Source organism: Acomys minous, assembly GCF_964271855.1.
Source record: "Acomys minous genome assembly, chromosome: 13".
In the NCBI taxonomy this organism is placed as follows: Eukaryota; Metazoa; Chordata; class Mammalia; order Rodentia; family Muridae; genus Acomys; species Acomys minous.
Window position 1 is genome coordinate 34,922,907 of NC_140495.1, and position 25,706 is coordinate 34,948,612.

The following is a 25,706-nucleotide window of genomic DNA, read 5'->3' on the forward strand; positions in this document are numbered from 1 at the left end:
GTGGCTGCAGTGCCTGCAGAGGTCGGAGGAGAACATCACATGCCCTGGAGCTGAAGTTACAGATGGTTGTGAAATGCCCAGCCCGAGTGCTAGAAGCTGAGTTTGGCTCCTGGCCAAGAATAGTATGTGCTCAGCCACTGAGCCATCTGTCCACCATCCCCAACCCTCTTCTTGTATAAGTCCTTTAAGGATAAATATTGTAGTTTTAATTGCCTAATAGTAATTTTCATAGATCAAGCTTTTAATATGCATGGGATTTGTGCTAGAGTTTTAAATAAATCATATTACTGAATCTCCCTAGCATCTCAGTGTGGGAAAAGTGCTATGTAGAATTTAATGTTACAGGCAACTGAACTGTGGTAGACTTAAGACTTAAGAACAGGTTTATATGTGCTGGAGAGATGGCTCAGAGGTTAAGAGCACTGGCTGTTCTTCCAGAGGTCCTGAGTTCAATTCCCACCAACCACATGATGGCTCACAACCATCTCTAATGAGATCTGGTGTCCTCTTCTGGCTTGCAGGCAGAATTCTCTCTCTCTCTCTCTCTCTCTCTCTCTCTCTCTCTCTCTCTCTCTCTCTCTCTCTCTCTCTCTGTGTGTGTGTGTGTGTGTGTGTGTATTAAACAACCAAATGAATCTTTTTTTTTTTTAAGAAAAGGTCTGTTGAAAATCCTGAATTTATTTTTTTCATTTTGAGACAGGACCTTGCTATGGGGCTCGGGCTGGCTTCAAACTCCTGATTCTCCTACCCCAGGCTCCCAGGTGCACGCTAGGCGAGGGCCACCATGCCACTGTGTCCAGCTCCATAGCTGTCCCTTTTTGGTGTTTACTGACTGTCCTGACATCACTGACGGGGAAGCGGGATAGTGCTGGAAATGAGTGTATAATCCCAGCCGCTTTTGTTCTCTGCAGACTGATCTCATCAGCACGCCTGTTCACCCACCTGCTCCCTCCAGCTGCCTAGTGACACCTAGTCTTGGCTGTTGGTTTTGAGCCTCATTTCAGCATCCCTTTCCCTCCATATCCTGTTAGTTGCAAACAGTCCTAATTGGCTACTCACAAACCTGTCTTAGTCTACTGAGCCAGTGTTATTGCTATATCCATGGTCCTATGAACAGCTTGAAACCGTCTTGACATCTTTCTCTTTCCTCCACTTGCCTCGCCTACTGGCTCTTCTTAGCAAATGCTTGTTTTTCCTTCCAACTTTGTTGAATTTTCCTTTCTCTTGGTTTGCTTTCTCTGGGCTTGTTCGGACCAAGTTTTAATAACTACGTAGTACCTACTTCACCCCTTTCCAGTCATTTCTGAGTCTCTATATAACCCTTAAGATGGTTTAATTTACCATGTATCTTTAATGTCTTTGATAAAATGATTTAAAAACTACTGCAATAATACAAAATTTTACGGGGGCAGGGGCTGTGCCTAATTAGAAATGCCCTGATCTTAGCAAAACCGCTCTTCAGATGGTTATAAATATGCTTAAGTTATAAGTTCATTTTACAAATAACTCAGCAGGGATGCTGGAAAGGGGCACAAGGAAACTAGAACATTGCTGTCCTAAATGGGAAGGATTGCCATGGGGCTTGATACTGTCAACGCAGAAACTGGCTTCTTAAGTTTAATGATGCTATCTGTATGGAGATTGTGGCACTCCGGAGTGTAACACAGTTATAGGAATGACTGTCCCACCTGTGGCTGGAGGCAGTGGTTAGGGCATTTGTTACTGAGCTAACCCGAAGCCCCCGAGGCACTGAGATGTTATAGAAGACCATAGTATTGTGTATTTGGAATAAGTGTGAGGGAAACAGCCTGAAATGTGGTCCCTGGTTTACGTATGTGTACAGCTATTGGCAGGCCAAGTGACAGCCTCCAGCCTCGGCTTTCATTTATTCCCTTTGGGGACAGATTTACAATGTTCAGTAATTAGCTGTTAATTCCATGGTTATGGGAAACTTACAAGCCTGTTTAAAGAGTTTTACCCCACGTTCTTTATTTTAGCTCTTAGGCTGAAGGCTTGGTTTTCACTTGGTGTGAGGAGTTAATGAATGTAACACTTAGCCTCAGATTCAGAGAGATAGGAAACTGACGTCCCTGCGTGTGCAGGTCACTGGTCAGAGGTATGGAAGATAAAAATACAATTAAGACAGCATTATTTCTGGAGTCTATTATCTTATCTTGGAAACTGATACATATCATATGCCATGATAGACAAGCAAGGCGCCTTCTCTTCATTTGAATTAAGAAAAGCTTCACAGAGATGGCAGCGCTTGATGAGAGGCTTGTGAGGTGAGAGATTAATGGAGCAGGAAGCTAAGGGTAGGCAGCTTTGCAAAGATAAAATGATGGAAGAATTTTAGAATATATTCCCAAATATTCCCAAGCATTCAGATGATGCTAATAATTCTGTATGTGGCCAGGTGTGGTGACGCATACCTGTAATCCCAGCACTCAGGGACCCAGAGGCAGGTGGATCACTGTTGAGTTCCAGGCCAGCCTGGTTACAAAAGTGAGTCCAGGACAGCCAAGCGTACACAGAGAAATCCTGTCTCAAAAAACAAAACAAAACAAGACAAAATTCTGTGTGAATGAGAAAAGAAGAGATGTTATAACCAAATAATTCTAGGTGAAATTATCTTTGTAAAATATTGTTTAATATGCAGTCATTGATTTATATTATAGTTGTGCAATCAATAAATTGTGCCTTTGTTGACTTGTGTATAGACATGCACACTGTTTCAGTTGTCTTAATATTCTGACATTCAGTGACTTGGTATGAAGGATGTGTAGTGTGTATGGCTGATGGATCCTGTGTGACCATGTAATTATTACACACACACACACACACACACACACACACACACACACACACACACACACACACCTTTTCTACTAGACACAGAGCCAGGGTTCTGAGTCCACTTGTTTATTCATGCATTTAACTAATCCAGTCTGCTGGGTACACTCAGTGGGTACCTCGGTTCACGTGTTGCTTTCATAGATCATGAAGCTTGGCAAAGGGACTGACCTATCTCGAGTTACATAAGCCATCGTGTACCTGGTGACTACAGGCAAAGGAACCCACTTACAGAGACCGTTCTTGCTAAGGCAGTGCAGACAGAAGCAATGTCTGGAGTGGGTTCGAACACTGACTGTGAAGCAGCATCGCTCTTTAGCTTCCTGTGTTGAACTCTGCCTCGTGTGCCGGGTTGTGGATAGAAGACAGACTGTCCTGTGTGAAACTGCAGCTCCTGGATCTACTTGCCAAGCGCACACACTTAGCCAGGTGGCACGTCCCAGAGGAGAGCAAAGGATGGAGTGGAAACTAGCCATCCCAAACCTCTCCTCTGCCGCTAGCTCACAGTTCAATTTGAAAATACAGTTTCTCTGCTTTCTCCTCTCTGCCCTAAAGCACACTTAGGTCTTTCCAAGAGCGGACCGACTAAAGCACCGACCTCTTTTACCTTGGGGTCATGCCTTATGGGCACTGTAGACTATATTATTAGGTTCTCTGCGTGTTTATACACAGGGCAGTTGAAACAAATGAAACTATTAAGTTGGTTTGTAGCTGTTTCCATTGCATGTAGAGCTTCCTTTTCTGTCGATGTGTTATGTGCTGTGTGTGACACTGGTCGGTGCTAACGTGACTTGTCCTCTTACTCTCTACAACTGTGTTGATTGTTCCTGACATTTCTGCCTCCCGAGGCTGTATACCTGGCAGGTTTATACATATGTAGATCCAGAATGAAAAACCTTAAGGGAAAACACAAAAAGTTGAGAATTTAGTAAATGCTCTGGGGTGTGCAGGCTCCCCTCACCAGCCCATTTAAAAGGCAAATTTTAACTAGTTCAGGATCATTATCCTTTGTTGTTGTTGTTGTTAATTTTCAAAAATAGTCCCTCTTTCAGTAAAATTTATCCTTGTTTTCATCATTTTATATGAGGTCTTCCTTAGCCAAAATTTGTGGGAGGAGAATCTTAAATGGGGAAGCATGGCTTGGGACTCATCCGTTTTTCATTTTATAGTTTAATTCATTTTGTAGCGGCTAGCTAGCCACCGATCTATTTAGATGCTTCTTAAAAAATTGCTGCGTGATTCACAGAATTGCTACAAAGCACCACTTGACTTTCCCCTAATTTGGTGTATTAATGTTTCAGTGCTAGATACTTATGAAATAAGCATGGTGCCCGTATCAGTGGGGGGACTCCAAACAGATTAATTAGGATGAATCTGGGGACCAGTCAGATGGTGAAGATGGTGAAGTTGCCTGCCACCAAGACTTGACCACCTGAGTGTCATCCCTAGGACTCACATGTGCTCTGTGAGTGTGTGTGTGTATATATGTGTGTGTGTGTGTGTGTGTATAGTTTTGTTTGTGAGATAGGGTCTCACTGTATATCCCTAGCTGTCCTGGAATTCACTTTGTAGACAAGGCTGGCCTTGAACTCACAAAAATCCTCCTGCCCTCCTGCCCCTGCCTCCTGAGTGCTGGGATTGAAGACATGTACCACCATGTTCAGCTAAATATAATTTTAAAAATCATAATCCTATCTTCTTGGTGTCATTCAATTTCTTGGAAGTGTGGCATAGTTTTAAAATATGTTCACATATTCCCTGACATTGCTCCCTTGAAGAGATGAGCTTAATTCCTTTTGCTCTTAAGTGCCAAGAGTTAGTGATTTCTCACACAGAGAGCAAAGCCAGTTACAGTGATTTCTGAGAATAGTCCTATATAAAGTCACAGTGGGTCCCTTGTACTGTGTCCTGGATTACTTTCTCTGTAGTTACTCACCTGGCAGCATGAGGACAATCCAGCCACAGAGAGTCCCGTGAGGAACCAATGGCTAGGTTCACCATCTGGGAAGTAGAGCCATTAGCCACATAGAGCCTCTCGATGCATGGAGCCTCTGAAGAAGTCGTGACTGCAATCTAAGGAGAGCTGTAAAAGCAGACTCACCCAGCTACATTTCCAGATTCCTGCCCCACAGCAACTGTCAGCTGTTTGCAGTGTTGAGCCAGCTTCAGGGTACCTGCAATCCAGCATCAGATAATGAATGCAAAAGATGTGGCAGAGGCTTGGAGTCCTTTGACATATTGCCCTCATCTTTAGAAAATGTCAAGGCACCAGCAAACCTTTTAAAATTGGATAGAAAGTGATGCATATGTGTGCATTTTTTTTCTTGGCAACTATTTATAGCTCCACCAGTTATGAAAAGAAGTCCTTAATCTCCAAAGGGCTACAAATTCCACAGTATGTATTTTATCCAGAGGACATGGTGAATTAGAAGTCACTGGGGAGACAGCTCTTCTATGTAACTGACACACATGTATTGATGAAAAGTAGAATTGATTTGGGCTTTGTGAAAACAGAAAAAGAATTTACATAGACATCCAGGACAATGCATACTTGATTGGTTTAGACCAGGTTAGGCAAACTACAAGCAACTGGACAAATCCAGGACCTCCTTGTACCTTTGTAGTTTTACAGAAGCACAGGCATCACACACACACACACACACACACACACACACACACACACACACACACACACCACCTGACTGCTTCGCTCTCTGTTAGAAGACTTGAGTATTTGTTACTTATATCCCACAGATGGTAAAGTATTCAGCCTGACCCTTGAGGGGAAAGTTTGCTAACCTTTCCTTCTAAAAAATATTGAGGTGAGGCTAACATACCTGTGGTATGGCATCAGTAGCTAAATTCACCTTTCTAGTTGATAGGCAAATTGTGCTTTGTGCCATTTAACTGTCTCTTAGCTCAATAACTACATGAGCATCCCTTCCTCACACACTCCATAGGACTCATCTGCCCAGTCTGAGGAAGTGGCTACCCAGATAGCCTCCCAGAGAGACGAGATCTTGGAGCTGAGGGCAGGGGTTAATGATGGCAGATCCAGAGGTGAAGCCCCTGGAGCCTTGAGCTGCCAGCTGTGGTTCTTCAACCATACTGTGTGTAAGTAGAAGGCTGCTAACATTTGTTGCAAGAAAGGAATTCTTGCTTCCTCTATATTAGTCTGGACTTGTTATTTTGCCTGTGTGCCTAAAGACGCTGGTAAACCTCGTCTATAAATGATGCCTACATTGTTTTGAAATAAGATGCTTGAGGGCTGGATTCTAGGCTATTTTTATTTCTGATTTCATTTTTGTATAATAGTAGGAACCTGTTTCTAAGAGTTACAGATTAGTCCTTGCAGGTAAAAGTCACTTAGTGTTGAGCCTAGTTCTGACTCTAAAGATCTGATTGTTGTTATAAAGAAAGAAAGTTCCAGCCCTTAGATTTTACCAATAAAGACTGGGGTGAATGCTGCTGAGAGTGGCAGAGAAAGCACCCAGCTGTCCTTCCTATTCCCAGAAGGAAAAAGCCCTTTCTCCTTCTCCAAGCTGTCTTAAAGCCCACTGTCCTTCCTTTCTGTTTACTTATGTTCACTCCTTGTTAGCTGGTTGATTGCTCTGCCTCTTGACCTCTGGTTGACTTTATTTAGCTCTTGGATTAAAGCTATTTGTTAAGGCTGAGTCATGCCACAAGTACTTGTTTACAATAAACAGGAAGCTCTATGATCGAAGGCTGAGCCATACCACAATTAGAAAATATTTTTCCAGTTCACTATCTTGGGATTCACAGTGTAATCAAATATCCTGCATCATGTGATTCCATTTTTGTTTTTCAGGTAAATGAGGTAACACATAATTAGCTCTGTATTTTGAGTTCTCATGTCATAACATTTATATTTTAATAACCAAGATATTTCTCAAATTTTAACAATATGTAGCAATAGATTAAGGAGGAAAAGTCATGTCAGTGTTTTTTAGAGGAATTCTCATGTGTTTTTACTGACTTTGACTGTGCTCTGCCTCAGATCCAAGGTCCTGTATAGAGCTCATGTGATTCCTTGCTAATGTCCTCAGCAGGCAGAAGCAATGACCAATCTTGCATCTCTATTTATAGCTCTTTGTTTAAGAGCTCTGTCTCACTTTCCTTTTGCTGCTATGGATGGATTGCAGCCGCCAAAATGAAGTTCAATCCCTTTGTGACTTCTGACCAAAGCAAGAACCGCAAACTCCATTTCAATGCACCTTCTCACATTCGGAGGGAAATCATATCTTCCCTTCTTTCCAAAGAGCTGAAACAGAAGTATAATGTTCGGTCCATGCCCATCTGAAAGGAAGATGAAATTCAGGCTGTTCAAGGATACTACAAAGGCCAGCAGATTGGCAAAGTGGTACGGACTATCCATGTGGGCATCCACCCTAGCACGGTGGGTATCACCAGGCTAAAGCTGGACAAAGACCGCAAGAAGATCCTGGAAAGGAAAGCCAAGTCTCCACAGTAGTAAAGGAGAAAGGCAAACACAAGGAAGAAATGATGGAGAAGATGCAGGAGTAGAGACCTCTCATACACAGCTCTCATTAATGACTGTTTAAGTAAAAGAAAAAAGAAAAAGAGTTCTATTACAGCCAGGCTTAGTGGCACATGCTTCTAATCCCTCCACTTGAGAGTCAAAGGTAGCCAGGTTTCTGTGAATTTAAGGCCGGCCTGGTCTACATAGTGAGACCCTGTCCCCAAACAACAGCAGCAGCAGCAGCAGCGACAACAACAGAGTCTGTCTCTATGGCTGGTTGTATTAGTGAAAGTACACTAGTTTTCTCCCATTTTATACTTGACTGAGTAAGGGTTTGGTCTCTCTGAGGGCTTTTGCTAGTTTTCTGAGAACTCTGTGTGATGTCATTAGTTACTTTTGTTATACTGTTTAGAATTTAGAGGAATATTAGAAAATGAAGTAACCAATATCTACTCTCTTACTTCCTGCTTCCTTATTTGTGTTCCTCCACACATCGCTATGTAGATGGGCATACATCATCACAGTCGGATTCACTCTGAATTCATTACCTTCTGTTCCCCAGAAAGAAAAAAAAAAAAAAAAAAAAGATGGACCTGGAATCTGGTGTTCTTTGTTACCACACACATTTTCATAAATTAAGAGGATACATTGTTGACAGCCATGGGAACTTTTCCTAAATAAGAACACTTACAATTTTACTAAACGTAGCTCTCAAAGTTATACACTCTTCATGTGTGTGTTTTTAAATGCTGTGTAAATTGCATCGGTCTTTTACAATTCACTTTTCTCACTTAATACCATTTATCTTAAAGCATTGTCAGTGTTGATACACAGGTCCATTACTTCAATGGCTATACATTTTCCTGGGTCACAGTTTGGTTTTTGTCCTTCCAGTGTACACTTAGTTTGCTTCCATCTGCATTATACGTACCACACTAGGAAGCAGGCTTCTTCGTATGACTTGTGACTGTACATAACCAGTCTCTCAGTACACTTGCTGTTTTATAATTCCAAATAGCTTCCCAACATTGTGAAGGTTTCCATTCTTCACATATGGTCAGCATGCCGTAATATTTCCGGTTTGATATTTTGCTTCCATAATTAGTATTTTCTTAGTTACTAGTGTGATTGAGAATTGATTCTTTATTTATTTTTAAAAGCTTACATTCGTGTTATAAGACTATTGTGGGCAAAATCTGTACTGGGAAACTACTGGAAAAGCAAAACTCATTTAAAATTAATTTTAAAGTTGCATTTATTTATTTACTTGTTTAGGAAGATGTACATGTATGAGGATAACATATAGGTGGATTTAGTTCTCTTATTCCATCATGTGGGTCTTGGGCATAGAACTAAGGTTACCAGGCTTGGCAGGAAGCACTTTTACCCTCTGAGCCACCTCACTTTTCCCAACTTATTTTAGCATAGGAAATAAAATGTAGAAAAAGAAAAAACCTGCAGAGGGAAATAAACATAAACACCAGTTTACCAACCTGTCATAATATATGAACTTTATTACTTAGGCTCAATTTAAATAAGTTAAAATTGTTAAGAGCTTGCATTTGTTTGGTGAGACTAATTATTGTTTGTTAGTTTTTTAGGTATGGTAATTGCTCTAGTTTGGTTTCTAAAACTTGTATAAACAGTGTGACCAAAAGCAACTTAGTGAAAGATGGGTTTCATCTTACAGCTTGTAGTACATCATCCAGAGGAGCCAAGGCAGAAACTCAAGGCAGGGACTCAAAGCAGGAACTCAAGGCAGGAACTCAGGGCAGCGACTCAAAGCAGGAACTCAAGGCAGCGACTCAAAGCAGGAACTCAAGGCAGGGACTCAAGGCAAAGATTAGAATCAGAAACCATAGAGAAGTGCTGCTCTTTCTTGTTCTTTGCTTTGCTTAGCTAGCTTCCCTATATAGGCCAGGCCTACCCGCCAACAGATGGCTCTGCTTATAGTAGGGTAAGCCCTCTTCCATCATCAAGCAATCAAGAAAATGCCTCACAGTCATACCTATAAGGCCATCTAATGGAGGCAGTTCCTCAATTGAGGGTCCCTCTTTCCACATGTATCAAGTTGACAATGAATAGTCATCACAATCATACTATGGATATGGCATTTTAGAATGTTTCTCCCTTTTAAAAAATAGCATATAGTTCAGTGTTTATACATTGCTAGATTTTGTATGGCTGTGCCCCACAATGGTCTGTGTGTCCCAGAGTGGGACTATTAAGAGATTAGTGGAGCCTTTCGTAAGCTGGGCTAGTGAAGGGTCTTTGGGACACTTTGAAGTGGACTCCAGTACTCCAGTTCTCTTCCTGGCTCATGACATAAGTATTTTACTTGGCCATACACTTTTGCCACAGGCCAAAAGCCATGGGGCCATGTGGGTTTTGGAACCTTCAGAACCATGGGCCAAAATAAACCTTTTCTGTTTAGTGAGTTAATTGCCTCAGTATTTTGCTCTATGATAGATAAAATGGAATGAGTTTAGAAGAAGTTGAATAAGAGACAGACATACCAGTATTTGTGGAATTTGCTTAAAAAAAAAAAACAAAACGAGCGAGAGTGTTAGGAGAGGACTATACCTGAGAAATTAGCCAGGGAATGACAATAGCTAATGCTGGGTGGTGAGGATGTTTAGCGTATGCGCTTTCTAGTCTTAGATGTGCTTTAAATTTTTGATAATATATTTTTGACAGTTTAGTTAAATGATTTTCATTACGAAACAGGTGATTTCAGTATAGATGTCTATATATTTGTCAGTGTGGTCTTCTGCCCATCAAACCATCAAATGACAGAAGCACTCATCTTCATGGGAAAATGTGCTGTTCAGCCCCAATGTTCAGGTTTTTTTTTAAACTAGATATAGAATATGCACAATGTTCTTGAAAATTATTTGCATATGAATTTTGGTAATAACAACCTTCCTGTCGTGCTTCATTTGATAGTCACAGAAACAAAAAACCAAAATAAACAACTTTGAAGCTGAAAGGACAAATTCTACTCCTGTAGTTGTTTCCCTGCTGCTGGGATAAACTGGCAAAGCGATTTAAGGGAGAGAAGGTTTATTTGTGCTTACTGTTTGAGGTGTACCATTCCATCAGACAGAGACACCCTGACAGCGGGAGCTTCAGGCAGCTGGTGTCATTGGGTGCACAGTGCCGAGGCAGGTGAGAACAGCTATTGCTCGATTGGACTTCTACTATGTGTCCAGCCCGGGACAGTATTCACGTGGCGCTACATAGTGAGGGAAGCTCTGTCCACCTCAGTGACATCAATCAAGATAATCCCTTGCAGTGGTGCTCAGAGCTTTGTCTCTTTGGTGCATCTAGGTCGTCTCCAGCTTATAAGTCCTCATGACCACTCCCACTGGACAGCTGGGAAGCCGAGCTCTCAAAAGTGTGTTGGATGCTCTGGAGGGAGAGGATTGGAGTTGAGTTGTGTCTTCTAGGGGACGGTGTGCCTGTCATATAGCCTCTGGAGCTGCCGTCATAAAAGTAAACTTAATAAGTCCTATTTCACAGCGTAGTTACTAAACGGGCTTATACATGGGAGGAAAAGAGTTGAATCACATAAATGGTACCGTGTAAAATTTCACATTTCATCACTGGCTCTTGGTTAGCTGTGTTTTAATAAATGGTCTAAGTTGAAAGCAAAAATTCAACAACAAGGACAGAGAGAGAGAGAGAGAGAGAGAGAGAGAGAGAGAGAGAGAGAGAGAGAGAGAGAGATGCCCGGCTCATGGACTCAGTGTTGGAGAAAATGGGAAACGGTTAGTGTGGAGAAACTCAGGACAAGGTGTTAATGCCAGTGTCCAATGGCTCAGGTTCTGAAGGCTAGACTGTTCTCTGTATAAAGAACTTCCACAGTTGAGTGGAGAGTGGGGTATGACTTTCTTACGTACTCTGGTGCCTCATTTTTGACCATGTCCCCTGGATGGGGAGGCCTGGTGGCACTCAGAGGAAGGATAGCAGGTTACCAAGAAGAGACTTGATACCCTATGAGTATATAAAGGGGGAGGAAATCCCCCTCAGGAACAGTCATAGGGGAGGGGAATAAGGGGAAAATGGGAGGGAGGGAGGAATGGGAGGAGACAAGGGATGGGATAACCATTGAGATGTAACAAGAATAAATTAATAAAAAATTAAAAAAAAAAAAGAACTTCCTCACAGACGCAAAGACCGAGAGCCACATGCTGTGAATACTAACAAAGGGACAGAGTGACAGTGTCTACTCTGACGTTCTGTCCTGGAATTCTTGTACATTTCCAGGGTTCACTGGAGAGTAGCACTTAGTGGCTCAAAATTCGATTGCTGCTTCTGCTGTGATGGAGCAATAATCATGGAAGTTGATGTACCAGCCTCATTTAGTTACTTACTAATTATTAAGTGTATGAAGATGTATACTATGAAGTGAGTGCTATTTCTGTATTCAGATGGTTGAATATAAATTTCGGTTTGTAAACCCGGCTGCACTTTTAAATACATAGTGTTAGTCTCGATCTTTCTCCATCTTGTAAGAGATGTGATAAAGTGTTAGCATCACTTGTTCATTTTATTCTCCCTGATTTATTTTCCATTGGGGATGGGGGGACTTTTCCTGTGTAGAATTTAATTCTCTGGGGTAGAGTCAAAATGTGTTGAAATGACCTCCTAGATATAGGAAAGGGGAAATGAATCACCTGGTACAAAATACATTTTTTGCATCCTGGGCTCTGAGGACAGAGTGTGATTAGGAGATTGATGTATCAGAACCTTAATGCTATTTAAACACCCCAGTGGGTGCGTTGTGTGTACTTTGTGTATTTAAAATTGAGATTTCTGTTTGAACAGTGTCTTTCTCTGGGTGTACTTCATGGTGATTTATCATAACAGACTGCTTTAAATCATTTGAAACCGTAAGACATGTGAATTTTAACAATGACTTCCCCAAGGCTAAAGAAGTCAGCAGGAGCACAAACTGCTAGGTAGACATTTTTTATTTCCAAATTCATATGCAAGTGTAAAACTTTTACGAGGCTGTTTTAATAAGGCCCTTTGGGACTTAGGATTATTTATTTGAGCTCTTATTAAAAATGAAAACTTTTCTATGTTTAGCCCCGTAAAGCAAAACTGAACCCAACAGTATTGTGAGCCGGAAGAATGTCGCTGTCTATAGACTGAATGCAAGTGAAAGTGAGGCAGGCAACTTTGGGTGCCAACATTATGATGATGATAGGGTACTTGACAGCAGGGCTGCATTTCAGCGGCTGCTTTCATTAACAAAATTGAGCTCTATTGTATTTGTAATTAGGGTGTGACATGAGTTATTAAGTGACTTCCGTCCCTGGATCAGAGCCCTGTTTCTAGAGCTCTCTGGATCCCCCTGTCAGAGTCCACTTGCCCTAGGACTGTGTTGCTGGTTCAAGGTCTGTGATGCTGTTATTTATGGCATCCACGCTGAGACAGCACGGGCAAGAGGCCATCTCTGAGATTAATATGCAGAATCTCTGTTCATGGTACAGCTGAAGAGCTGGGGCTATCGCAGGAGGAAAATTGTGATCTCGAACATGTTCAGGTTTGATGAGTCTGGGTCTTGCAGCAAATCTATTTTTAGACAGACATGGGAGCTAAGGTTTTTAACTTATCTGTAGCTCGGTAGAGTTGTATACAGTGGAGACCTTTGAGAGGAGAGGGGAACGTTACAAAGTCAGGGTCAAGATCTATTACAGACTCGAAGAGCTTTATCTGGGTCATTTTAGCTTGGTGATGTCCTGTGAATCCGCAGAAGTGAGAGGGCAGATGGATACGTAGAAAGAAAAGGATAAAATGGGCTGCACGTATGGCTTAGTGGAGTGCAGATACTTAGCAGTCCCAAGAGCCTAATGTGTGCACACAGAAACACACAAACGTTCATAGGCAGGTTGGGTCAAGAGACAGACACCCAGGGGAAGTTAAATAATCGTTATTTGGTAATTTACATGTTGGGAAAGGTTTCTGGGCTGCTGAGTAAAGATAGATAACTTGCTGACAAGTGCAGAGTTTGGAAAACTGTTTTGGCTAATTGTATTTGGCAACCCTGTAGAAAACATCCTTCCTAGCTTGTTGATTCCAAAACTCCGAATGAGAGTCAATATCCATCATATCTCATCTCTGTCAAATTAAAACATCTATCTAGACCTAAAAGCATGATTGTTCCGCGGTTCTTCTTCTTCCTGTATGTGTTTTTTATTTACCTGTAATGATATAAATGTATATGCAAAAAATAGAATAAAATCTTTTGGAAAGAGAGAGAGAAAGAGAAAAAAGAAAAATGTATATGCTGATTCAAATGAGTGCAGAATGCCACAGAGCGTGTGAGCTGGTTCTTAAACATCTTGCCTGTTTTAGGTTTACTATTGCTGTGATAGAAAATCATGACCAAAGTGTCTTGGGATGGGGGGATCATTTGACTTATCCACATCACTGTTCATTGGTAAAGGAAAACAGGACAGGAAGCTGGAGGCAGGAGCTGATGCAGAGGCCATGGAGGGGTGCTGTTTACTGGCTTTCTCTCCATGGCTTGCTCAGTCTGCTTTCTGATAGAACCCAGGACCACCAGCCCAGGGATGGCAGCCCCCACGATGCACTGGGCCCTCCTTTATCAATCACTACTGGAGAGAATGCCCTATAGACCTGCCTACGGGCCAATTTAACGGAGGCCGTTTTCTCAATGGCTGTTCCCTCCTCTCAGATGACTTTAGCTTGTGTCAAGTTGACATAAAACTACTCAGCACATTACCTCAGGAGTTAAACTCAGGTTTCACTGGGACCAGTATCTCAATTAAGAGAGTCTGGGACTGTTTAAACAAAAGGAAAATGCTCTTGAGATGGTGAGATGGCGGGAAAGGGGGAGTAAAATATAAGTGGCTGGGCCGGGCAAGTTGGAGAGCCTCAGATGGCTGAGCCTCCAAAGGACAGAAAGGACAGATTCCAAGAAAGGTGATGACAGCAGAAGTGTTGGCTGAAGGTCACTGGAGAGGCAGTGCAAGTATGAAAAATTAAACAGGTTGGAAAATGTCAACATGAGCTTGGGTTTACGAGCTGCTATTCTGAAAGGATCTCCCAGCAGTGGCAGGTAACGAGGACGCTGGATGTATACTTGACTCTTAACTCCTCAAGTTGAGCAGCTGTTCTAGCAGTTGAGCTGCTAGGCAGTGTCAGGAATAGACTGCTTTAATTTTGGAGAAACCCAGCTGTTAAAGCAGCTGTTGAGTCGATAAGTCCTAAGCTCGCTGTGATGAAGTTGCAAGACCTACTCAGATCCTCACTCCAAGATGACTGGCCATTATAATTTGATTAGAAAAGATGAGTATGTGGATGGATGTGGATGGATGCTAGGTGGAAGGTCTGCCTGGGCACTTGAAATCTTTCCAAGGAAGCCATACTAACTACTTTCTTCCAGTAAAGGCAAATGGCATTCGCCTTTACTAAAAATAACACAAATAGTATGCCTCAAGTGTTTTGGTTGTGCGTGGTTTTATCTTTATTTATTTTAATTTTTCTAGTTCTTTGGACACATCTTTATCCTTTCCTTAATAATAGGTAACATACCTGCTTGGTCACCTTGAGTAATCAGTTGTTTGTATTTATTTTCTTTTTTCCTATTATCTGAGAAAATCACCTTATAAATATATCAAACTTGTTCATTCACATCAGGATAAACTTCAGTGTTGCCAGTGATGAAAAGGCCTGGAATTTTAAATTAAAGGCCATTAAGTACAGTTTCGTTTTTTATTTTGTTTTATTTTTACCATGGAGTAAACTACTGATTGAGTTAGTTTCAGGCACATCATCTTAATTAAAAACTGAACAACTTAAAAGATGGCTCAACTGATAAAGGTGCTTGCCACTATGTCTGAGTTCAATGCTCAGAACCTCAATGTAGAAGGAAATAGAAAAATAAATAAATGTTTTTAAAACTGACTGGCAGGATTGCTTGGTGGGTAGGGTCCTTGCTACCAAGCCTGCCAACCTTAGAACCCTGTGGTTCCAGTCCCCGCAGACAACCCCTGCCAGCATGCTGGCCTCTTCCTTGCGTGTTTCTCTAAGAACACACACATAGTGACATTGTTAGACAATGTAATTTTAAGCTTGCATGTATTAATATTGGTGGCATGTGCTATTTATTTATCTTGCTTTTAACTGGGGAGAAGAGGTTTGGAAACTGTGCCCAGAGCCTTGTCCATACTAATGAATGATTTTTTTTTCATCTATCAAAATATTGTAACTATTTTTCATATCAGATTTGTCTTGAGTTTAAGAATTTCATATTTGAAAGTAGTGGCTTATTTTTACTCGTTTCTAAGACTCTTGTAAGTAATGGAGACAGATACGGGAATGTGCTGTGAGAGATGAGCTTGGGTATCAAAAGTTGGATCTTTTCAATAAAAGTGTGCATATTTTTAACAAAGTGAGTGTGTGTGTGCACGTGCGTGTCCTTGTGCTATTTGTTTGGTTATAAATTAAGGTTTGTTGTTTTAAAAATAATTGAGCTATTTCATTTGATTTGCTATTTTGTGTTTGGTGTTTAGAGATAGACCTTGCTATGTAGCCTAGGGTGGCCTTGAACACATGACAGGGATCCTGCTGTGGCTTTCTGGGTACTAGGATCTTTTGTTGTTGTTGTTGTTTTAATATGTTAGGAAAGAAAACTTTAGTCTTTCCTTATTTTAACTCGTAAATAATGTTTCATTACAGTATGAGTTCGTCCTGAGGACAGTGGTATTTGCACGGTTAGTAGGCTATACTAATATTGTTGACTGAAAAAAGAACAAGTTAGCTTTTCCGAAGTTGGGTGTTTAGTCCCTTCACTTTCTTGCAGGAACTTTAAATCTTTGCCAGAATGCTGATGTCAGAGTAGCCCATATTCAACACACCCACACAGTTATACTCTCCTGGACTCTTCAGCAATAATCATATTTTATGGGTTTTTTTTATGCCTTGGTATCAACTGAGGAGAACAGTCTTCAAAAATAAATGCAATGTAGAACAGTGAGAGCCAGTTAGAGAGAGTTGGATTCAGGGGTGTAGTAAGAAAATAGCAGCAGCAATAATTGGCCTTTGAAGGTCACAGTGAAATGGAAATTGGTTTGAAAGCCCCCATTCAGCAATACTGGATCTTAATCCATATGGTGTAGAGCATATTGACCAGAGTTATACAGAGGTCTCTTTTAAGCTTCCGGTAATGAATAAATCATACTTAAAAACCTTAGGGGACTTTTTTGGTTGCCTAGCACATCTTACTGTTTGTTTTCATTTTGCTTAGGTGTTTGGTTATATGCAAGCCAGATTCTTAAGGAAGAATTGGTTGCCAGCTGGTAGAAATGTTTTCTCTTTGCCAGATAGCTAGGAAATTGATTCTCTTGACTTATCAGAAACTTACCAGCTTTCTTTTTAAAAAAATCAGTGCTTGCTTTAGTTAATCATATAAATTTTTGAATAAATGTTTTTGTTATGATATGCACAGCAGAAATAACAACAGTTTACAAGTACCTAGTGACATGTTGCCTTTATGGCCTCAAACGGTTGTTAGTGTAACTTTCCCCAGAATGCTTCTAAACATATTTACTGTAAAGCTTAACTACTAATGATTTGCTTTATGTCATTATTTAAGAGAATAAGTCTTCCTCCTTGTCCTTTTATGTGTGCACAAGTGTGCATGCGTGTGTGTGTGTGTGTGTGTGTGTGTGTGTGTGTGTGTGTCTGTGACTCTAGTTGGCCTGGTACTCAGTATGTTCAACTTCCTTCTGCCTCCTGTTTGTTGGGATTCAAATATGTGCTACCCCATTAAATAATATATTTTTTAAAGGACAGAGTAAGCTATTTTTTGTAATATATACATATATGTATATGTGTATATAATTATACATATGCATATATATGTGTAATTTTACAGTTTTGCATTCATGTGAATGATTCATGTTTGGATGTCCAAAATAGAAATGTCCTATTAAAGCACATCATTTGCCTTATACTTCTGAAATTGCAGAGCTCTGCCATATACACAGTAGAGAAAGAATACCAAACTTCATTTTCATGTACATTTAAATTTGGGGATTATGTACTGTCTTTAAATGTGTGGGTTCGAGCCAGGGCACCTCCACACATAGTTCTCACTGCTTCTATGTAGTGATTTTTAAACGTGAATTTAAAGCCAGCTCTCTCAGAGTTCCACTGGCAAGCAGCGTCTTAAAACGGTCTGCACTGGAAAAAGAGAAAGTAAAATGCAGGCTGACCTACATCTCACTTGCTAACAAATAACTTATCTGGGATCAAAATCTACTCAACTCATTAAGAGGCTAGTTCCTCCCCAGATTTCTCATGTAATGTATACATTTTAAAGCCTCTATTGTTTATATAAATTATATACTAAATGTCAATTTTTTAAAACTTTTCATAATTTTTTAGATTATTACTGTATGATTCCTCTCTTCCCTTTTTTCCTTCTAAACCCTCCTATATACCTGACTTGGACTCTTTTAAATTCATGGGCTCCTTTAAAATAGCATAGAACAGCTATTTTGGAATCACGTATTTAAATATGTATGTATATCTTATATTTATAATAGAATAAACATTAAAAAATTTAAACACAAAAATCCATTTCATAGTCAAAACTTTGTTCAAGGCAAAATTTAAAAATGAGTTAGAGGCAACTAACGTGTTGATGTTAATATTTGTTAAAGAATATTATTCTCAAATCGCTAACATCATTGTGAAAGCATTATGAAATGTATGATGAACTATTGTAAACCTTCTATACCTCTGAAAATGAGCTCTTACCAACTGCATGCATTTACTATAAAATATTGGCTAGCAACTTAAAATTACTAAAGCTAGACAGGTCTTTTGTTGTTGTTGTTGTTGTTGTCCTAGAGAATAAATAGCATTTTTATAATTGCTGTTCAAACAAAATAAGTACTTGCAAAAATTACTGCGTGCAAGTGACCAGTGACCTAAATGAGTAGGGAGAAATGGGCTATGAAAGGAGCAATAATGTCATTGTGATTGGAGTCCTTAAGGTGAGAGGGACTAAAGACCTGGTTCTAGCCCTGTGAGCCAGCCCTACAAAAGGAACTGCAGTGTAAGAGGTGAGAGTGGGGCCCTCCCCATTTTATAAAGCTTTCCATTAAACCACATGTAGGAGGAGAAAAACAATAGTACCTGTGCTGATGGAGCTGATTGAGAGAAGGGGTCAGGTAAGAGAACAGGACACACCCCACAGCATGCTGAAACCGATGAAGGCTGTGGAAAGGGGAAGACAGAATATCAAAGTATGATGCCTCAGCAGCTGATGCTGTAGTTTATGCCTCAGTTTAAACTCTTCAGTCAGTGTACATCTCCGAGCCTTTAGATACACATGGATTCTGGATATAGAGACCACTTCATGGTGGGATGGATGAAGAATCAGTTTTTTTTCTATAGCAAAGTGGATTCATAGATAGGTTATCATACAATTTATTGTTTAAACATAGACAGTTTTCAGAGTGGAAGGAGGTTCTATCATAAGGAACAAAATGTTTATACCATGAAAATCTGGGGGCAAACAGAAATGTATACCCATTCAGAGGCACTTTTTTTCACCATCCTTAACTTAAGGGGTCACTTCATCCCTAGGAATTTTAGAGAAGTGAAAATTTTCATTTATTTTAATTTGAGTATATTAAGTCTCAAAACTAATGTTAGCTACCCATCTGCTAAGAGCTGGGATGGAATAAAGGCTGGGTTTATCGTCTCGGCTTTCAGTGTGTGATTAGGGAAGAAAGGTTGGACTGTGTGCCCATGTATGTTCATGTATGTCAATACAGTGTAGGATGTGGGGGAAAGGGGTCTGCGCTGCTAGCCTTGCCGAACCGAGAACTCTTGCCCAGAAGCCCTGACCTTAGCATTTGGGGTGCCTTCCTTCTTCATGAACAATGTGCCAGTGTCTGCTACCGTGACAAAACAACTGATATAATCGGCTTAAGAAGGGGGGGGGTGGATTACTTTGGCTTTTGATTTCAGAAGTTTTGGTCCATATTCAGTCTTTTTGTTTGCTTGTTTGTTTGTTTGTTTGTTTGTGGACTTGGAGCATAGTTGAATGGCTTGATGGGTGTGTGGTGCAGGGGTAGCCGCTTACCTCGTGGCCGCTGGGAAGTGAGGAGAGGGGCAAGGGCTTGCTATTTCCTTCTAGAGCATGCCCCCTCGGTGACCCAACCTCCCCCTATGTTTATGGCGCCTGCACATGTGAAATAAGTTAAAACATAAAGAGAAGCCACAACATGCACAATCCCCCAAACTCTAACCTGGAGGGGCAGAGGTGGGGCCAACAAATGCACCTGTGTGTGTGTGTGTGTGTGTGTGTGCAGATTCACACACACTTGGGTTTACTAGAGTCAGGCCCATGTGAACCAAATAGGTAACGTAACGAACCGTTTTCCAGCCATCTTTAAAAATTCAGTCTGTCAGTTCGTCGTTGGTGGGAGTATGAGGTAAGCGCTCCTGGGCATGGCTGTAGAAACGTGAATTGGTGTAGGCTCTGCTGCAAGTATCTGGTAAGCCCCTCCCACCTGCTAATTCCTCTCCGGAAACTCTGAGGATGAGAGTCCGGCCCAGTGCATCTCGGGTACCAGAATGTAAAGAGCTACAGCCTAGCATAAGCATTCCTGTAGCCGTGCTCATTGCAGGGAGACAAGAAAAAACAATATCCAAGGTGCCATGTGGAGGCCTCCAGCAGGAGCCCCTAGATAAGAGTTGTTATAGTACCCTAAGAGTTGACCTGCAGCCAGAGGGAGGCCGGTGGGTGGGTGAGGGCAGCCAGTGATGGGGAGGGAAGCAGGAAGTATGAGTAGCTCTGAAGAGGGGGGAGATGCATTAACATTCTTTAAAAACTCACAAGCCACTTCTCAAACAGGACACAAAAAAGGTGTTAAAGAAAGAAAAAAGATGATGCGTGTTTGACTGCATGAAAATTTAGAAAGTGAAAGCACACCCTTACCATGTGATCTAGCGTTTGCCCTTTAGGACTTTTCTCCTAGAGCAGCTGCAGAGCCCTGCAAGGCTCTGTGCTGTGTGGGGGCTCCATCGACAAGATGTCCTTGGAATAACAAAAGCATGATGCTGAAGAACAGACTGGTGTTGGCAGGGCGTGGGGGGAGGGGGGGAAGGGTAGGGCTGCCTCTAAAAGACCCACAGGTCCTTGACATGGAGCATTCAGTGTGATCACATGAATCTGCACACACATGTGCACGCACACGCGCACACACACACACACACACACACACACACACACACACACACACACACACACCATACGAGAGAGAAAGAGAGAGAGAGAAATTGTCAGATCGGTTGGGTGGGACAGTCAGTGTTGATCTATTCTAATTTCATCAGTTTTTCTACCACTAAGAGAAACTGAATCAAAGATTTTTCCGATGGACTTTAGCTTATGTCTAGTTAATACACAAAACCAGCAAATATATATAGCTATGGCAGAACACACACACACACACACACATACACACACACATTAGATATGTATGTGCTCATGCACTCTGGTACACATGCCTGTGGAAGCCAGAGGACAAGTTCGGGTATCACCCACAGTGTGCTGTCCAACTCTTTTGAGACAGTCACTCACTAGCCTGGAGCTTACCAAGTAGCAAGCTCCAGGAATCTTCCTGTCTCTGCCTCCCCACCCATGGAATTACAAGCCACAATACGACGTGTGTCATTTTTATGTTCTAGTAGTTCAACTCAGATTTCTGTGCTTGCAGGGCAAGTGTTTTACGAGTGGCCATCCCTCTGATCTGGCATCTCTTTCTCTCTCTTATCTCTTTTAATTACTCGTGAAATCTAAAGTGCCCTAGGATTTCTGTTGCTGCGGTGAAACACCATGACCGAAAAACGAGTAGATGAGAAAAGGGTTTATTTGGCTTACTCTTCCACATTGCTGTTAGTTATAGAAGGAAGTCAGGACAGGAACCTGGAGGCAGGAACTGATGCAGAAGCCGTGGAGGGGTGGCAGCTTACTGGCTTGCTCCCTCTGGCTTGCTCAGCCTTGATTTCTTATAGAACTCAGGACCACCAGCCCAGAGATGGCACTACCCACAGTGGGCTGGGCCCTCCCCCGACTGACCGGTCACTAATTGAGAAAATGCCTTACAGCTGGACCTCATGGGGGCATTTCCTCAACTGGGCTCCTTCCTCTCTGATGACGCTAGCTTGTGTCAAGCTGACACACAAAAGTTATGGCATAATAATAGTAGGATAAAATTATAGCCTTTAAATGAGGGAAATAATAGGGGGGAATTATAGTCTTTAAATGAGGGGGGGGAACAAAGATTGGAAATGGCAGCATGACAGGGCTGGTTTCCTGGCTGAGGCAGGGAGTAATGTAAAAAATAATGAATATAAACAAACACTTCAAAATTATTTTGTGGGCCAACAACGTGGCTCCGTGGGTAAATACTTGCTGCCAAACCTGACAGCCTAAGCTTGAACCCCAGAACCTACATGCTGGAAAGAGAGAGCCAACTCCCCCAAGTTGTCCTCTGATCTCCACACGAGACCACACAGCACAACAAGCATATACATTCTCCTAAACATGCGCACAAAGAGTGTAGATAAAACTTAAAAACTGTTTTGTGGGTAAAGCAGTGTTAATCCACTTTGTCTCATAGTCAGCGAGATGCTTGAAAGTAAACGTTGCTTAGGATTAATTGTAGTGGAGACTTTAATGTGTTTCTGTTGGAATTCCTCCTCCTTTTTTTTGTTCATTTGTTTGTTTCTCAAGACAGGGTTTCCCTGTGTAACCCTGTAACCCTGGCTGTCCTGGAACTTGCTCTGTAGACCAGGCTGGCATGGTACTCAGAGACCTGCCTGCCTCTGCCTCCTGTGTGTTGGGATTTAAGTGCCTTGCTTGTGATTAAAGTTGGTGCATTCAGTTTTCATCTGTCTGGGGGGGAAAAAGCCAAGTAGATGGGTTGATATCCCTAAAGCTAATTTAATGTTGTTTTCAATTCCCACCTTTTAAATTATATAATATATATGCCGTAAAATCACCTCTTTAGAGGTGCAGTTCAGTTGGTTTTGGTATATTCTTTAGGTTGAATAAACATCACTATCTAATCTTTTAGTGAAGTCACGCCTTCTATCATCTGGAAACCCCTAATCTACTTTCTGTCTTTACGACCTCACCCATTCCGAACCTTCCATATAGATGCAGTTATACAGTATATAATGCACAAATTAAGAATGACTTAGGAGGGGCTGGAGAGATGGCTCAGAGGTTAAGAGCACTGGCTGCTCTTCCAGAGGACCTGAGTTCAATTCCCAGCCACCACGTGGTGGCTCACAGCCATCTATAATGTAACCTGGTGCCCTCTTCTGGCCTGCGAGGTAAACAAGCAGACAACACTGTATACATAATAATAAAATAAATCTTTAAAAAAAAAATAAAAAGAATGACTTAGGATATGTTTGTCAACCAGTGTCCATTGCACTAGGTTTCTGCCTTGCCCCTGAATTTCGGACTCCAATTCCACTTGTCTCTTCCAGCATTCTCTCTCCATACTTTCCCCACCTGATCCCTCCTGTTTCTGTCTCCGCCCATCCAAATACGGTGACATCATGAAATTTGCAGGCAAGTGGACGGAACTAGAAAAAAAAAATCATCCTGAATGAGGTAACCCAGACCCAGAAAGGCAAGCATGCTATGTACTCACCTGTAAGTAGATATTATCTGCAAAGTAAAGGATAATCATGCTACAATCCACAGACCCGGAGAGACAACAAAGAGGGTTCAGGGGTCGGGGTGGGGGGGTTGAGATCGGGGTGGGGGTGGGAGTGAGGGTGGCGGGAGGGGGACATGGATCTCCCCGAGAGGGAGAAATAAATGGATCTCCCCAAGAGGGAGAAATAAAATAGAGATAACTAAGGGTTTAAAAAAAAAAAACATTGTCAGGTAAACTTTACAGCTGAAGTTGCTATTGCTTCTTTGAAACTATAAAAATGCCTACAGTGGGAGAGAGAAGGCGGAAGTTGGGAGAGGATGGGCGAACTCTCTGCCTAGAACTCTGTTGAGAACTCCAGCTGACGCCAGCTGGCTCAGCTTCCCCCCAGTCAGTTTCTGCTGGGCGGCTGGCAATGCAGTGATGGTGTTATTTAGTTACTGCTATTTGTTCTTTCACTTGGCAGTCTCACTGGCGGGGACACTGCTTCCATCTGGGATGCTCTTCAGTCAGCCACTCGAGCTGTTCCCCTGTTGAGTTCGGCTGGATGTCTGTTAGCCCTGATTTGAGGATGTTGCCTTCTGCTTGCTCTCTTAATTGAGCTACTCCTCCCTTTCTGTGGGTGTTTTGAGCACCCAGTGTGTTGCTGTTTTGCTGTCTCTCTGTGTATTCTGTCTGTTACTCTCTATTTATTCTTTTACTTTTGCTTCCTATATATATTATATATATATAATAAATGGGCTTGTACAGTTATTGTAGATCATTTTCTAAAATATTCAGAACAGATTGTTTGAAGTTGATTGTTGGAAATGATACCAAGCCCTGCCTGCTACATAATGGATCAATCACTGGTGGGGGGCGGGTGTTAAAAATAGAGAGTTTGTAAAGACAGGAGAGCATATGTCCAATTCACCTGTCCAAAGGTAGGACCAGGGATCTTTATGGATGAGGCATTGAGAAAGGTGATTGGAGTTTAGGAGAGCTCCATCGGTTTGCACGTGTGCAAATGAACATTCCTGGCGGCACTGATGCCTGGCAGCGATGCCGCTGATGCCTGTAAAGTCACTGGTGTTTAGAACCCACAGAAAACCAGACACTAAGAGCAGATGGAGTGGGTTAGTCTACAGGGCTTGCTCAGAGTTTTTCTCAGTTTCCTGTGTGAGAGCTTGCTAGACTTGTCTCTTGCTTTCGTGTATTTTAAATTTCCTATGACACAAAGGGTTTTTGTTTTTGATTTAAGGGTGCAGCTGGCCTCTTTAAGTGGGCTTACACTTTTATGTTCTCGGTGATATCACTCCAACAGGAAGTTTTGGAGAGGCTTGTCAGTAGACCTGGTTTTCTGTATAGTAGCTCAGTTGGCAGAAGGCTTGCCTAGCACGCAGGAAGCCCCAGGTTCAATCCCCTGAACCTCACACCTGGAAACCAGCACTTATGAGGTGGTAGCAGGAGAATTGCAGGGAGCTTTGAGGCCAGCATGGGCCACAGTGTAAGACCTGGTTCTGAGGCCCCAAACAAATAAAACCTATTACTAAACCAAAAGCAGATGTTTGGAGAGCTTTAGATTTTGTTGTTGTTTTATGGGGTTTTGTTGGGTTTTTTGTTTGTTTGTTTGTTTGTTTGTTGCTTTTTGTTTGGTTTTTTGGTTTTTGGTGTATTTTTATGTTCCTAACAACTGGTATCTTGTAATAATGTGATCATTTCTTCTTTTGTTTTATGATTTATTTATTTTATTTTTTTTATAAAAATTGGTGTTCTGCCCGCTTGTATGTATGTGAGGATGTCAGGTCCTCTGGAGCTGGAAGTACATGGAACTGGAGTTACAGACAGTTGTGCACTGCCATGTAGTGCTAGGAATTGAATCCCGGTCCTATGGAAGAGCAGACGATGCTGTTAACTGCTGAGCCATCTCTCCAGCCCCTAATGTGATCGTTTAGAAACAAAGTAGTCTCAATTTCTGGGAATCTCAGTGTCTAGGCAAGAACTAATATGTTACGTTTTGAGATTGCCTTATTGGTATATTTGTTTACGTTTTTTTACTTTATATAATATGTACGAGCGGTTTACCTTCCTGTATATGTGTACACTGTGTGCATACAGGGCCCATAGAGGTCAGAAGAACGCATTAGATTCCCTAGACCTGGAGTTATGAATAGCTATGGACATCACGCTGTGTGGTTGCTGGGAATCAAACCTCTTGCAAGAACAAACCAGTGCTCCTAACTGCTGAGTCATCTCTCCAGCCTGCTATTACAGTGTTTAAAGCAGAACTGTTTCTCTTAAACGTTTTTTAAGACAATGTCACATATAGCCCAGGCTGGCTATATAGCTGAGAAGGACCTTGATATTCTTATCCTCATATCTCTGCCTCCAGAGTGTGGGGAGTACAGGTGGAATGCTGGGCTTATGCTGTCCTGTCCTGGGGGTCAAATCAGCCTTTCATGCTTCTTAGGCAGCCATGGATGTCTTCACTTCTTCCCTGAACCTCTTGATGTGTGAGAGATTTTCTTTGACAGGTTCACAGGTCTTGATGGCAGTTTGAAGAGTAGAACTTTCAGCCAGGTATGGTAATCCCAGCACTCAGGGACACAGAGGCAGGCATATCGCTGTGAGTTCAGGGCCAGCCT

The 25,706-nt window shown here is 41.8% G+C and overlaps 1 protein-coding gene and 1 pseudogene across 5 annotated transcripts in view; both read left to right on the plus strand.

Annotated features, from left to right (window-relative positions):
- The window catches only part of UBE3D (ubiquitin protein ligase E3D), a 180,791-nt gene that overhangs the window by 54,361 nt on the left and 100,724 nt on the right, over window positions 1-25,706 (plus strand). The gene's annotated exons all lie outside the window — the stretch shown is intronic.
- Window positions 7,025-7,398, plus strand: LOC311580535 (ribosomal protein uL24-like; annotated as a pseudogene). The gene has a single exon. The product of its transcript is annotated as a ribosomal protein uL24-like (transcript).